Genomic DNA, 13,857 nt, shown 5'->3' on the forward strand with positions numbered 1-13,857 from the left:
GGCTCATTCGAGGTCTTGTTTATCAAAAGGACTAGGATTAAGGGATTCAGAAATGTGTTTTGCCAGAGCAATGCCGTTAGGGGCCTTCGAATCAGTTCTGACTCGTAGTGACCCTGGGCACAACAGCAGGAAACGCTGCCCACCCCTGCCCCATCCTCCCAGCCGTTCTGGCCACAGCAGAGGAACAAAGCTGGATCTCTTGAATCCACAGAAGTGAAATGTCCTTTACCAAGATTTTGCTGCTCTCATTGTGATCGGCATGCTTTCCTTAGGAGCTGCTGTGAGAGACTGTGAAGGAGCGAGAAGGAAGCTCACAGATGGAACTGTCCAACTTGGAGACAGCTGCGTTACAGAAATGCCATCTCCTCATCAGATGAGTTGAGACAGCCGTTGACTAGAGGACGTTTCTCTGCATGAGCCGTGCACAGCTCTCGAGACTGACAGCCGAGCCCAAACTGCCAGTCCAGAGTGGTCTGAATCCCAGGGGTGTCATAGAGAGAAAATAACTACAGTCTTCATTCACACACTGCAGTCTTTATTGGCAATACTGCACGTCAGGTGCACAGCCCACAAGCATAAGAACAAGAAGAAAAATCCAGTTGCTAACCAGTCCATCTGACTCATGGCGAGTCCCTGTGTGTCGGAGTAGTTGGCCTCCGTAAACCACTGTGAGGCCGATCTTGGGGAAGTAGCCCCATCTTTAGGCCTTTCTTCCAAGGTGCCTCTAGACAGCCAGCTGTAGGAGCCATTTTCCCAGAAACGTGTAAGAGCGGGACTGACCCTTATCTTTAAAGGACTCCTTCCTCTTGCTGGGCCCAGAGGCTCACGACATGGTCTTGGAGGACACCAAGGTCAGTCCACAAAGACAGTGCTCTCCATCTGAGGGTGGTGCGTAGTGGCTGGGGTCTTAAAAGCTTGTGAGCAGCCGTCTGAGGTGCCACCACTGGTCTCTCCCCAGCCAGAGGAAGGAAGAGTGTGGAAAATGGAAAGACATGCAGAAATAATTGGTCCAATTGACTGTGCAAACCCTAAGACTAGAATTGGGACCAGAAGAGATAGATGGTGCCCAGCTCCCGCTACCAACTGCTCTGAAAGGGATTGCATTGGAAGGTTCTGGGTAGAGAGGGATTAAAATGTGAAACGGCTCAAAATTATAAGAGACCAGGCTTATTGGTCACATAAAGACTAGTGAGATGCCTGCAACTACGGCCCTATGTCACCCTTCAGGTCTGGAACAGAAACCCCACCTCCATGGTTTGTTAGAATAGTCAACCATTTAAGATCAGGCGGGCAGTACTTACCCAATGGCAGAGCAATGGACAAAAAGGCGTGAAAACAGGGAACACTGGGAGGAAATGGAATCCGGGATGTTGCACTGAATGGATTGAAACACAGGAGCTGAAACAAAATGGGCATCCGTCAGAGCAGCCAGCCTCTGACAATATCACGGGACCATAGGTGCAATTGTACAGCGATAATACATAAAGATTATAGTAAAGACATAGAAAATAGGAGAGGTGGGAGAGAAGATAAAATAAAGGAGTCCGACACACTTTGTAGCAGCATGCTCACCTCCTGCACGGCCATGAACTCAGTAGCCAGGTCCGTGCAGAGAGCAGGGCAGGGGGCGGGCAGGAAGAGAGAGGGAGGGAGATTTATTTCTAACCAAGAAATATATGTACTTAAGGCCCTGCAAGCCAAAGCCTCCCTGATTACAGGTAACCAGATATGTCGTGGGAAGGGGTTGTACCATCGGCAATACAGCAATGGCAGGGGGCAATCTTGGGGTGCACATGCAATAGGAAGAGGAGGGATTAAGGGTACACATGTGAGAAGATGGGCAAAGATGGCAGCCTAAGCTCAGTCGTCCCGGAGCTGGTTTGACTTGTTCTGCTCTCCTTCAGGACAGCAATCCGAGGGAGCCTCACCTATGATGGGGCGTCAGTAATCTGTTGCTCTGGATGGCTGATGCCTTCGGGGAGACAGCTTCTAAGCAGCTCGCTTCCAAGTGCGCTACATCATTGACCGTGTGTTTCAAGCAGTGTCCTGGGTCTGACATGCATTTGGAGGAGACAACCCGGGGGAAAGCGTTTTTGTATCCCACATGCATCAATTGTTCAATAGGAAACTGACGATCTGTTCTGTAAACCTTCATCTAAATAAAAATTAAAATCTGAATAAAAGACTCATCCCTATGCCGGCACTCTGTAAAGCATTTTCTGACCCAGGGCAACGTGAACAGAAGGAACGCTGTTCATTCACAGCAGAATGAGCACTGTGCCCTGTCACCATGCTCACAACGGTTCCCATGCCTGAGCCCACTGGACGCCACGGCCTCAGCCCATCTCCTTGATCTTTTCTCAGTCCACCATCTTTCTCTTTTCACTGTCCCTCCACTTTACCAAGCAGAATGTCCTTTTCCAGGGACTGGTCTCTCCAGACACATGTCCAAAGTATGTAAGACGAAGTCTTCCCATCCTTGCCTCTAAGGAGCACACTGGCCATATTTCTTCCAAGACAGACCAATTGATCCTTTTAGTAGGCCAGGATACAGTCAGCATTCTTCTCCAGCACCACAATTCAAATGCATCTGTTCTTCGGCCCAACTTTCACAAGCATATGAGGCAACTGAAAATACCGTGGCTGGGGTGAGCCACACCTTAGTCCTCAAAGGAACATCCTCGCTTTTCAGTACTCTAAAGAGGTCTTGTGCAGCCCATTTACCGAATGCAAGTCATCTTTTGATCTCTTGACTGCTGCTTCCATGAGCATTGCATTCCTTGTGGATCCAAGAAAGATAAAATCCTTGACAACTTCCCCCTTTTTTTCTCTCAGTTTACTATGAGGTTACCTCCTGATGTGAATCCAGTTGTGAGGATTTTGATTTTTCTTACACTGAGTTGTGATCCATCCCGAAGGCTGCGATCCTTGATCTTCATCAGCAAGTGCTTCAGGTCCTCCTCACTTCCAGCCAGCCAGGTTGTGTCACCTGCGAACTGCAGGTTGCTCATGGGCTTTCCTCCAATCCTGATGCTGCCACACTCTGCTTCATGTCATCTAGCGTCTCTGGTGATTTGTTCAGCGCACAGACTGCATAAGTGTGGTCAGAGGCTACAACCCTGACGCACACCTTCCCTGATTTTAAGTCGTGCCGCATCCCTTGTTCTGTTGGCACACCTGCCTCTTGATCCATGTACAGGTCCCACATGCGCACAATGAGTGCTTCGGAATGCCCATTCTTCTCAAGGTTCTCCATAGCTTATTATGGTCTGCCCAGTTGAATGCCTTTGCATAGTCAATAAAAACAAACAAGTTAACTTCTCTCTGGGATTCCCTGCTTTGAGCCAAGATCCATCTGACGTCAGCAATGATGTCCCTTGTTCCATGTCCTCTTCTGAATCTGGCCTGGACCTCTGGCAGCTCCCTGTCAATGTACAGCTGCAGCCGTTGTTGGGTGATCAACAGAATTTTACTGGCAAGTGATATGGGTGATATCAGTTCTATAGTGTGAGCATTCTGTTGGGTCACCTTTCTCTGGAAGGGCACACACATGAATCTCTTCAGTCAGCTGGCCAAGTAGCCGTCTTCCAAATGTCCTGGCGCAGATGAGTGAGTGTTTCCAGTGCTCCATCTGCTTGTTGAAACACCAGCAAGTAGGTACGACTCTTCGCCGTCTTTGAGAATGAGGATTAGGGGAGAAAAGCAATTTCCCCAGGCCAGACAGCTGTCGAGACGTCTTGCCATTTTCAGAAAATCCAAGTCCAAGTCCAAGTGTTCATCTTCTCGGCAGGCCAACTTCACTCCGCAGAGCCTCTTCCCGCCCCCACCATCAATAACAACAGATTTGGTTTGCATTTGGATGTTTTTTTCATGCATGTCGAGGTTAAGGAATTCCCTACTAGACCTGTGAGGATCAAAGCAGGGAAATTCCAGGCCAGATGCCTTCTCCAGAAATAACTGTCCATAGGGGCTCACCAATTAAGGAAAATGAGCTAAAATCAGAGCAGGAAACTCTGGGATAAAGGGCTTTCTCAAATTGGGTCATGCATAGGAAGAGGTCCCCAGTGACCTAGAGATACCTTTTGCTTCATTAACATACTAAATCAAGCCCCCTGAACCCCCCAGATCCATGGAAGATATTAGACCAAATAATGGCATAAAAGGAGACACACCCCAATTCCAAGAATTCTCCTTCTGTTCCCTGAAAAAGACGAACTGTTCCTCCTGGTTTTGGGGGGTGGGGTGGGAGTGGGGGTCTAAGGGCTAGCCCCCTGTTAATCAAATACCGGGAATGTGACATCGTTTGGGACCCATTCTGTTATGACTTACTTTGCTAAAACCTAAAATGTAACAGCCTCCCTCACCTTGCAGTAAAAAATAAAAAGAAGAAATCCTTTTAAACGTATGCAGCAAGGATGTTCTAATTCAGCAACTTGGGTAAACAAACTTTCTGGGCTAGCAAGGCCATTTAGATACGCAAAGGAGCCTGAGACTTTGAAGAGTGACAGGCCCAAGGATGCCTCCTTTGTCCCAGTGCTCGGAGACTTGGTTCATTGTAACAAATCTGTCCAACATCCCCTCAATTTGCCACAGAGTTCAGGGCATGTAACTTGCTCAATTTTTACTGCATCTCTGAAACCGTTTTGGTGGCAACGAACCCCACTGTGTGCGTCTGTCAAGTACTTACAGGAATATACTTAGAAGTTCTTGAATCAACCTGGTCTCCGTCTTAGGCTGAACCAGTGACAGGCACCCTGGATCTTATCTGCCGGCAGCACGCCCCTTAGTTGACATATATTTGCTCGAATGACATAAAAATCCTCGTTTTGCCATAGCACCGCGGCTTCTCCATTCTGGGGAGCACGACCTGTTCCTCTTTGGGGGAAAGCACTTCAGTTTTGAACGAATATTTGGCTGAATGGAATGTGGTTTCGGTGCCGCCCTGGAGGTGGCGGCTGCATTTAGGCCGCTGACCTTGCATTTAGGCCGCTGACCTTCTTTGGAGAGGGTGGAGCAAGAGGCCAGAGACATCGTGAAGGACTTGAACTGGACTGGACTTACCTCGTTCGCCCTCTATGGAAGCCATTCCTGGAGACACATCCGTTCCTACATATAACACATACAAGCGTCACCGGATTTATTTCTCTAGAACCCAAACTGACACACACGCGAACATGGGTCGTGCTTCCAATGAGGCCTGAGTAGTCTTAACCATTCACTTAATGAGCCGGTCTGCTCCTGATAGTCACACGGCACGTCACAAACACGGGCTCTTCTCAGCGGGTGGAGGAGTTAGGTGAGAAGTCACACAATTAGGACATGGAGGTAACTTGGCAAGACAGTCAAACGGTCAAATGAATGGCCACTGAAGCCGTGGCTGAAGCTCCAGTGGCCACTCTGGGCACCACGAAAGGTGACAAGGAGCGTGGCTAGTGCAGTGAGACAGGGGAAGGTTGAGTGCTGGTTGCCAACCAAGAATGGGCAGAAAGACCATTGGGCACAGGGCTGCCCCTCATTCCCAGAGGGGCAAAGAGGAAGTCCAAGAGCCGTGGTGGTTTCATGAAGGGCCCGTGGTCTCAGAGTGCTGCCCCTTGTACCGTCTCTATAACTCCAAGCAAACCTCGGTGACTAAGGATGTAGCCGGTAAGTCAGTTGGATTTCCTCTTGACAAGGGAGTGGCAGGTTCTGCTTTGAAAGCCTTCCTTCAGCGGGTCACTTTCTTCTTGCCTCACTGTGGGAACAGCTGGCTTTCCAACCTGACAGTCTAGCACACACCCTCTAACATGCAGCTGGGAAGAAGTCCTTACCCATCAATGTTATTTTGCTTTCAATAATTGTTTCTTTACTGAACCTGCATTATATTAGATACACAACCAATTGTAGCTTTACACCTGTTCATTCTCATTGGAAGCGTTTTCACACACACACACACGCACACAAAAGGCATGCAACAGTTGTCTTAAGGTGGACACAGTCACCTTATGAGTAAACTGTTGCAAATATCTTACCCAAGGTTGAAATAATTATTGATCTGGAACATGGAAACCTATAACAAATTTAAATTGATTATAGGAAACTCGTGACTTGTAGTTTTCCCCTTGCAAAGATTAAGGAAAAAAAAGTACAAGAAATTACAACATAATCCTGGACGCCCTCCCACACCACAACCAGATGCTCCTGTGATTTTAAAGCTCTCGTCAGCGACCAAGAGAAATGCATTTGTTCAAAGCAAAAGTCACATGTTCCAAAATGAAAGACCCAGGTGAAAGAAAACCCCAAAACCTGAGGGATGACACTCATGCTCAGTCCTCTCATTAAATAGAGACCCAAATGCCACCGACCAGACCAGCGGTTCTCAACCTGTGGGTCCAGAACCCCTTGGGGGTCAAACGACCCTTTCACAGGGGTCACCCAATTCACAACAGTAGCAAAATTACTGTTATGAAACAGCAATGAAAAAAAGATAAATAAATAAACAAACAAACAAAGAAAAGAAAAGAAACAGCAATGAAAATAATGTTATGGTTGGGGGGGTCACCACAACATGAGGAACTGTATGAAAGGGTGGCGGCATTAGGAAGGTTGAGAACCACCAGACCAGAATAAAATAGTGGCTGTATACCATCATAATAAAACCCACGAGGCTTCAAACCTTTGGCATCAGAAATCCAGAATGTTCCAATTATATGAGCTTACACTGTCCAGGTGCCCAAAATGGAGAAGGCGAACATGCCGGCGCAGAAAAAAGAAACGGAAGAGGCTGCCCTTTCGCCCCAGATTGCAGCGCTCATCTTGAACAGAGGCTTCCTAACGAGGTTTGGCCAAAATAAGAAAGTGGTTACTAACTGTTTGTGTCAGCAATTTAAGCAGAGATGATTGGGTCCTAAGGTGCAAGGTACAAATTCAGGTGGTGGCGGGGAGGGCCGGGGTAAGGCAGGCGTCTGGGGGAGCAGGGAGAAATGTGTGCTTGGCAAGTCTTGTTTTCAAGCAAACATCAGGGACAGCATCTACCTCAGACTATTCCACCATCGTGACAGTCCCCTAAGTCCGAGAGCTCAACCACTTGGATGGGAGACAACTGTCAAGATGCAGGCTGCTGTTCCCTCTAAGGCTCAACACAAGCGTCTTAGCACCGTCCTGAGCTTCGGGGTGAGGGGTGCAGAGTGCAGCCAGGATTGTTACATGCACTCAGGTTTTGGGTGGACACCCCCACAGAGACCTGTCAGGATGACAACAATGGGGACCTAAGAAGGACAGTACACTGACATGTCGCTCCCAGGGCTGGGACTCTGAAAGGGATTCCTCTTGAAAGAAGAAACAATGCCAATCAAATAGCAACTGTTTTAAAAAGGTGTCCCCGTCCCTACAGCAGCTAGGATTCACAGAGAAACACGGGCTGTGAAATGGTCCATGAGTTGAGTTTGGGGCCATCAGGAACCAGAAGAACAAAAACCAAACTCTTTTTACACAACTCTCTGGACTCCAGAAGGTTCTTTCTGTAGCAGATCTGTCCCACTGTCACGGCAAAAAGAAGGCCCACAGGACCATTCTGCTAAGACGGTGGCCACACTGTCTTTGGCTGGTGGCAGAGAGGGGCACTACTGACAGAGGCGGCTCACAAATTAGCATGTTCTGGCTCCATAATTGTAAGGACCGCCCCCCACACACACACACTATGGTCCTTCTAGCCAAGCCTTGCCCACTTGGCTATGAAATAGCTGCTTTAGAAAAATATCAATTAGTATTAAGAGAGCAGAGGTTAAGTTAGAGGTAGGCAGGAAATTAAACCAGCAACTCTTTATTTTTAATTTAATAGTCTTATGGCCATATAACTCACATGTCATACACTTTTCTAGCTCCATCGCATTAGGAAGAATTGTACAATCAGCAAGACATGCTTATCACTCCAGTAGGCGTGTCTACTGATTTGGGGTGGTTTTAGCACAATGATGTACGGCAGCAAAATGAATGATCTTCTCCCTCTCACCTCATCCTGCAAAGACTGACCCCCGCTGAGATGAGGTCTTCTCTGTCGAAGTGGTTTCTAAGCTGTACATAGAGAGAGGGGGATATGTGGTACCTGGGCACTAGGTGGGCTGTGTACTTCATTACCTGGGAGACTGGATTCAATTACATGACCTGAGATCAGACGCCTGCCTCCCTCTTGATGTTTACCCTTAGTGTTGTGGACTCATACAATATTTGTCCTTTAGTGATTGATACACTTCACTCGGCATAATGGTTTCCAGGTTCCCTCGTGTTATGAGGTGCTCTGTGGTTTCATCCCTGTCTTTTTGGGATGTGTAGTATTCCATGTGTGTGTGCACCAGTTTCTTTATCCGTCCTACTGAGGGCAGTTAGGCCGTTTCCAGCGGCTTGCTATTGTGAACTGTGCGGCAGTGGACAGGGGAGCACATACATGTATGCCTCTTATTTCTTTGGGATCTGTGCCCAGCAAAGGCATTGCTGGATCATATGGTATTTCTGTTATCAATTGCTCCAGATATCACTGTATCACTTTCAACAATGGTTGGAGATATTTACAAGCCCCCAGAAGTGTCTGAGGGTTTCAATCTCTCCGCGCCCTCTCTAGCTCTTGTTATTCTCTGTGTTTTGTTTTAATTTGGCTGTTATGTAGGTGTAATGTTTGTTTGATTTGCATTTCCTGGGTGGCTAGGGATTGTGGGCAGCTCCTCATGTGTTAGCCATTCAAGTGGCGTCCTTTGTAAATTGTCTATTCATGTCCTTGCCCAACTTTTATTTGAATTATTTGTGTGTGTTTTTCTTATCGAGGTTTTGTAGAACTCTATATATTTGGGTAACTAGTCCCTTGTCCACTGCAGACACCTGAATTTTGATAAAGGACTAAAACATACTAAATCAGGAAGAGTTTGTCTTTTCAATGAATTGTGCTGGAAAATTGGATGTCTACCTGCAAAAGAACAACGCAGGACTCATACCTCACACCACGCACAAAACTAACTGAAGGCGTATTAGAGACCTAACATAACCCCCAGAACTATAAAGATCATGAATAAAAAATAAGGACAAATTGAAGGCCCTAAAGCAAGGCATAAACACACTTCTAAACATAATGGAAAACACTGACACTACAGATGACAAAATAGAAGACTACAACCTCCCCAAACATGACATTCATGTACCTCAAGAGACTTCATCAAATGAGTGAAAAGAGGACCCACGCATAGGGAAAAATATTTGGCGAACATCAGATGAAGGCTCAACTTCAAAAATCTACAGAAAATTACCACACCTTAATAACAAAAGCACAAATACCGTCATCTAATCAACAATGGGCACACGTCATGACTAGACAATTAGCAAAGCTGACGTCAGGTGGCCAACAATCATATGAAGACATGCTCAGGATCCTGAGAGATAAAATAAATACAAATCAAAACAACGAGATATCACCTCTAACCAGTACTGAAAAGCAATTTTTTAAAATCAGAAAATAATAAATGCCAGCGAGAATGTGGCGAGATTGGAATGCTTACCCACTACTGGCGGGCTGCAGAACTTCCCGCCACGATGGAGAACAGGAGGGACTTCCTTACGGGAATGCAACTGGAAATACCATGTGACAAGCCCATGCCATGGAAAAAATTGGAAGGTATGATGTTCAGCAAAGTCAGTCAATCTCATAAAGATGAATATAGTACGACACCATTATTACAACGGAGAAGCAAAATGGTTTCCACCCCAAACACTTTGAAGACTATGAGGAGGCTGTGGATGGGAGAGAAGAGGAATGAGCATTTGGAGGAGAAGATGGAGAAAAAGCATACGCGTGGAGGGTGTCTGGGAAACTATCGCAGCTCGGCTGGGGCGGGCAGTGCCACACTGTGCAGTATGTTTTTCTTTGTATATGTTATTTATAATCTACAAATGAAAGGGAACATCATAAAATAAAGAATCAGAAACAGTTAAAGATTTTGTTCGATATACTCAAGGCTCCCGTTTATTTGCCAGAAGTTTAAAGGGTTTAAGTCACACAAAAATTTAAAAAGTCTTTAATCCCAAATAGCCTACAGAACCAAAAAAAAAAAAATAAGGGCTTCTGGCTGTTAAAATAACAAAAAGTTCCTTGGTGACTAGGTTGCAGATTTACTTTATTCTTGTGCAGTCTGTCTTGAAGACCAGGGTTTCCACCAAGTAAATCGCTGAGCAATTTCAAGGCTATTTACTTGGAAGGAGATATTGTAGGAGTGGATTCTCTGAAGGGAAAAATCCAGCTGTAGGTAAAATAATGAAAACGGAACTGGACATATGATCTCTGCTGGAAACCATTAGCAGATGCCTAAGCACGCATCTCGGTGTGTCCGACCTGGCTAATGGTGTTCTCTATTAATCCTTTTGCTCAGAACACTTTGTCTATACCCAAAAGGGACATCAATGAACATTAAATTTAAGTTCAGCGAGCCTGATGGCCCAAAGTGGATGAGTGCATAAGAGATAGACAGCTCTGCTGAAATCTCACATGAGTGTTGGAATGGCAGCAAGGACATCCTACACGAAGGAAGCAACCGGCCATTACAATGCCAGGGAAAAAAAGAAAAGGCCAAAGTGGATGTCAGGAGAGCTTCTGAAACTTGCTCTTGGCCATAGAGTAGAAATGATGAAGTGAAAGAGCTAATAGAAAAACTTAAAGGGGAGCCTGAGAGGACAAAGTAAGGTATTACAATGAAATGGGCAAGACCTGGCGTCATTCACCCGAAAGAACTAAAGACGAAAAAGTCAAGGTTCAGGTAGGAATGTCGAAGGGTTCTATAGGCAAATATTAAATGATGCTTGTCCATAGATGATATTTTTAAAAGATGGAGGAGCTATACAAGGCCATGATACCAAAAAGAATTGGTTGACATTCAGCCATTTCAAGAACTAGTTTATGATCAAGAACCAATGGTATTGAAGGAAAATGTACAAGCTTCACTGAAGACATTAGCTAAAAAAAACCTCTAAGAATTTATGGAATAATAATTGAAATGTTTTAAGAAACTGATACAGCACTGGAAGCATTCATTAGTCTATGCCAAGAAATTTGGAAAACAGTTACGTGGCCAACTGATTGGAAGAGATCCATATTCTCTTCAAAGTAAGAGGACTCAACAGAATGTGGAAATGATGGATCAAAATCATGAATATCAATATCACGCAAGTAAAATTTGGCTGAAGATAATTCAAAATACAATTGCAGCAGAACATCAAGAGGGAGCTACCAGAAATTCAAGTCAGACTCAGAAGAAGATGTGGAGTAAGGATTGTCATTACTTATGTCAGATGGATCTTGTTGAAAGATGATTGATTACTTGTGCCTTATTGACTATGTGAAGGCATTCAACCATGTGGATCATAAACCACAGATAAAATTAAGAAGAATGGGAGGGGGAGTGCAGAGGGGGACACAGGGCCCATCTGGGGGAAATTGGAGATCTCCTTGCAGAAGGGCTGTAGGGAGGTGACAAGCCAGTCAGGGTGCAGTGTAGCAACGATGAAATATACAATTTTCCTCGGGTTCTTAAATGCTTTCTCCCCCCCCACACACACTATAATGATCCCAATTCTACCTTACATATCCAGCTGGACTGGAGGATGTACACTGGTACAGATAGGAACTGGAAACACAGGGAATCCAGGACAGATGAACCCCTCAGGATCAGTGGTGAGAGTGGCGATATCGGGAGGGTGGAGGGAAGGTGAGGGAGAAAGGGGGAACAGATGACAAGGTCTACATATAACTTCCTCCCTGGGGGACAGACAGCGGAGAAGTGGGTGAGGGAGACGTCAAATGGTGCAAAATATGATAAAACAATAATAATTTATAAAATATCAAGGGTTCAGGGGGAGTAGGTAGTGGGGAGGGAGGGAAAAAATGAGCTGATACCAAGGGCTCAAGTAGAAAGCAGGTGTTTTGAGAATGATGAGGGCAACATATGTACAAATGCGCTGGACACAAATGATGCATGTACGGATTGTGAAAAGAGTTGTATGAGCCCCTAATAAAATGATTTTTTTAAATTAAGAGGAATGGGTATTCTGGAACCTGAATCTGTACATAAACAAAAAAACAAAACAAACAGTAAAGCAAACACAGCAAGGGGTACCTCATGGTTGAACATCAGGAAAGGCGTGCACCCGGCTTGTATTCTTTCATCATATTTATTTACTCTGTATTCTGAACCAGTAATCTCACAAGCTAGACTATCTGAAGAATGTGGCATCTGCGAGGCTCGTTAACAAACTTAGATAAGCAGCTGATAAGCCTTGCTTGCTGAAGATGAAAAGGACTTGAAGCATTTATTGACGAAGATTAAAGATGATGAATATTAGGATAGATTACTATTGAATATCAAGAAAACCCAAATTCCCCAAACTGCACCAAGAGACAGCATCGTGATAAAAATCCTTGAACGTGCCAAGGATTTCATTTAACTACTTGGATTCACAGTCAGCTCTCGTGGAAACTGCTATCAAGAAATCAGACTGTATTGCACTGGGCAAATCTACTGGGAAAGACCTCTTTAAGATATTGAAGAGAAAATAAGTCATTCTGAGGCCTACTCTGGGCCTTACCAAGCATGCGTGTAAAAGGTAGACATGAGTGAGGAAGACCGAAGAAGAAGCGATCCATTTGAAGTGTGGTGGAGGCAAAGAATATTGAGAACACCATGGCTTGTCATGAGAACAAACGAATGTGTCTTGGCAGAAGTGCAGCCAGAATGCTCCTTCAAAGTGCGGATGACGAGAGTTTGTCTCAACTGCTTTAGACATGTTATCAGGAAAAACCAACCAAGCAAGCAAACGAAGCCTCACTGCCTCAAGTGGATTCCAACAGGGAAGACCCCACAGGACAGAACAGATCTGCCTTTTTTGTGGGTTTCTGAAACTGTCCGTCTGTACAGTAGTGGAAAGCCTCCTTGACTTCCTTAGGAGCAGCTGGTGGTTTCAAACTGCTGACCTTGTGGTTAGCAGCCCAGCAAGTAATCCACGAATCACTGGGCTCCTTCCCAGGACAGGCTAATGCCTAGAAGAAGAGAACCCTTCAAAGTAGAAGGTCAACGAAAAGAAGCTCCCCATGTAGACAGACTGTGACAATGGCTCCAGCAATGGTTTCAACAGGACAGCAGTCGTGAGAATGGTGTGGAACCAGGCCAGGCTTTAGTCTGTTGCACACAGGTTCCTGAGGAGTCGAAGCAGACCCAGCAGCACAGAACAACACTGAAAGAGTACTTGACACTGTGGAATAATAACCGACAACATTGCCAATACCTACAGTTACTGTCATTCTCATTAGAAGAATTAAATGTGTAACATTTATTGTCAGTGCTTCAACTAAGAAAACTAAAGCATGGCAAAATGAAGCAGCTAGTGTATGTAAATGATGTTTATTAATTTTGAGCCCTAGCTTTAATGGTATCCTAATTACATAACAGCAGGTAGTTTATCTCATGCAGTCCTATCATATACTGCCCCCAAGGAATCACTGAAGACAGGGTCTTATGGTGAAGAAATTAGATTATGCCCAGCTATTAAAACAGATAGTATCTAAGGTCTTAAAGACATGTCCTACATTTATAGAGGGCTAAATATAGGCATGTGCATATGTAAATATATTTAAGGATAGAGAAATAGATCTATTTACATATATTTATATGTTAAGTATTAAGGTAGCAGACTGACACTGGGCCACTATTCAAGTACTCCCTCAACGTAAGAACACTTTGTTCTAATAACCTGGCATTCCATGATGCTCACCTTCCCGACATGATCGCTGAAGACAAAATGGGTGCATAAGCAAATGTGAAGAAAGCTGATGGTGCCCGGCTATCAAAAGAT

The sequence above is a fragment of the Tenrec ecaudatus genome, chromosome 12 (assembly GCF_050624435.1).
Source record: "Tenrec ecaudatus isolate mTenEca1 chromosome 12, mTenEca1.hap1, whole genome shotgun sequence".
In the NCBI taxonomy this organism is placed as follows: domain Eukaryota; kingdom Metazoa; phylum Chordata; class Mammalia; order Afrosoricida; family Tenrecidae; genus Tenrec; species Tenrec ecaudatus.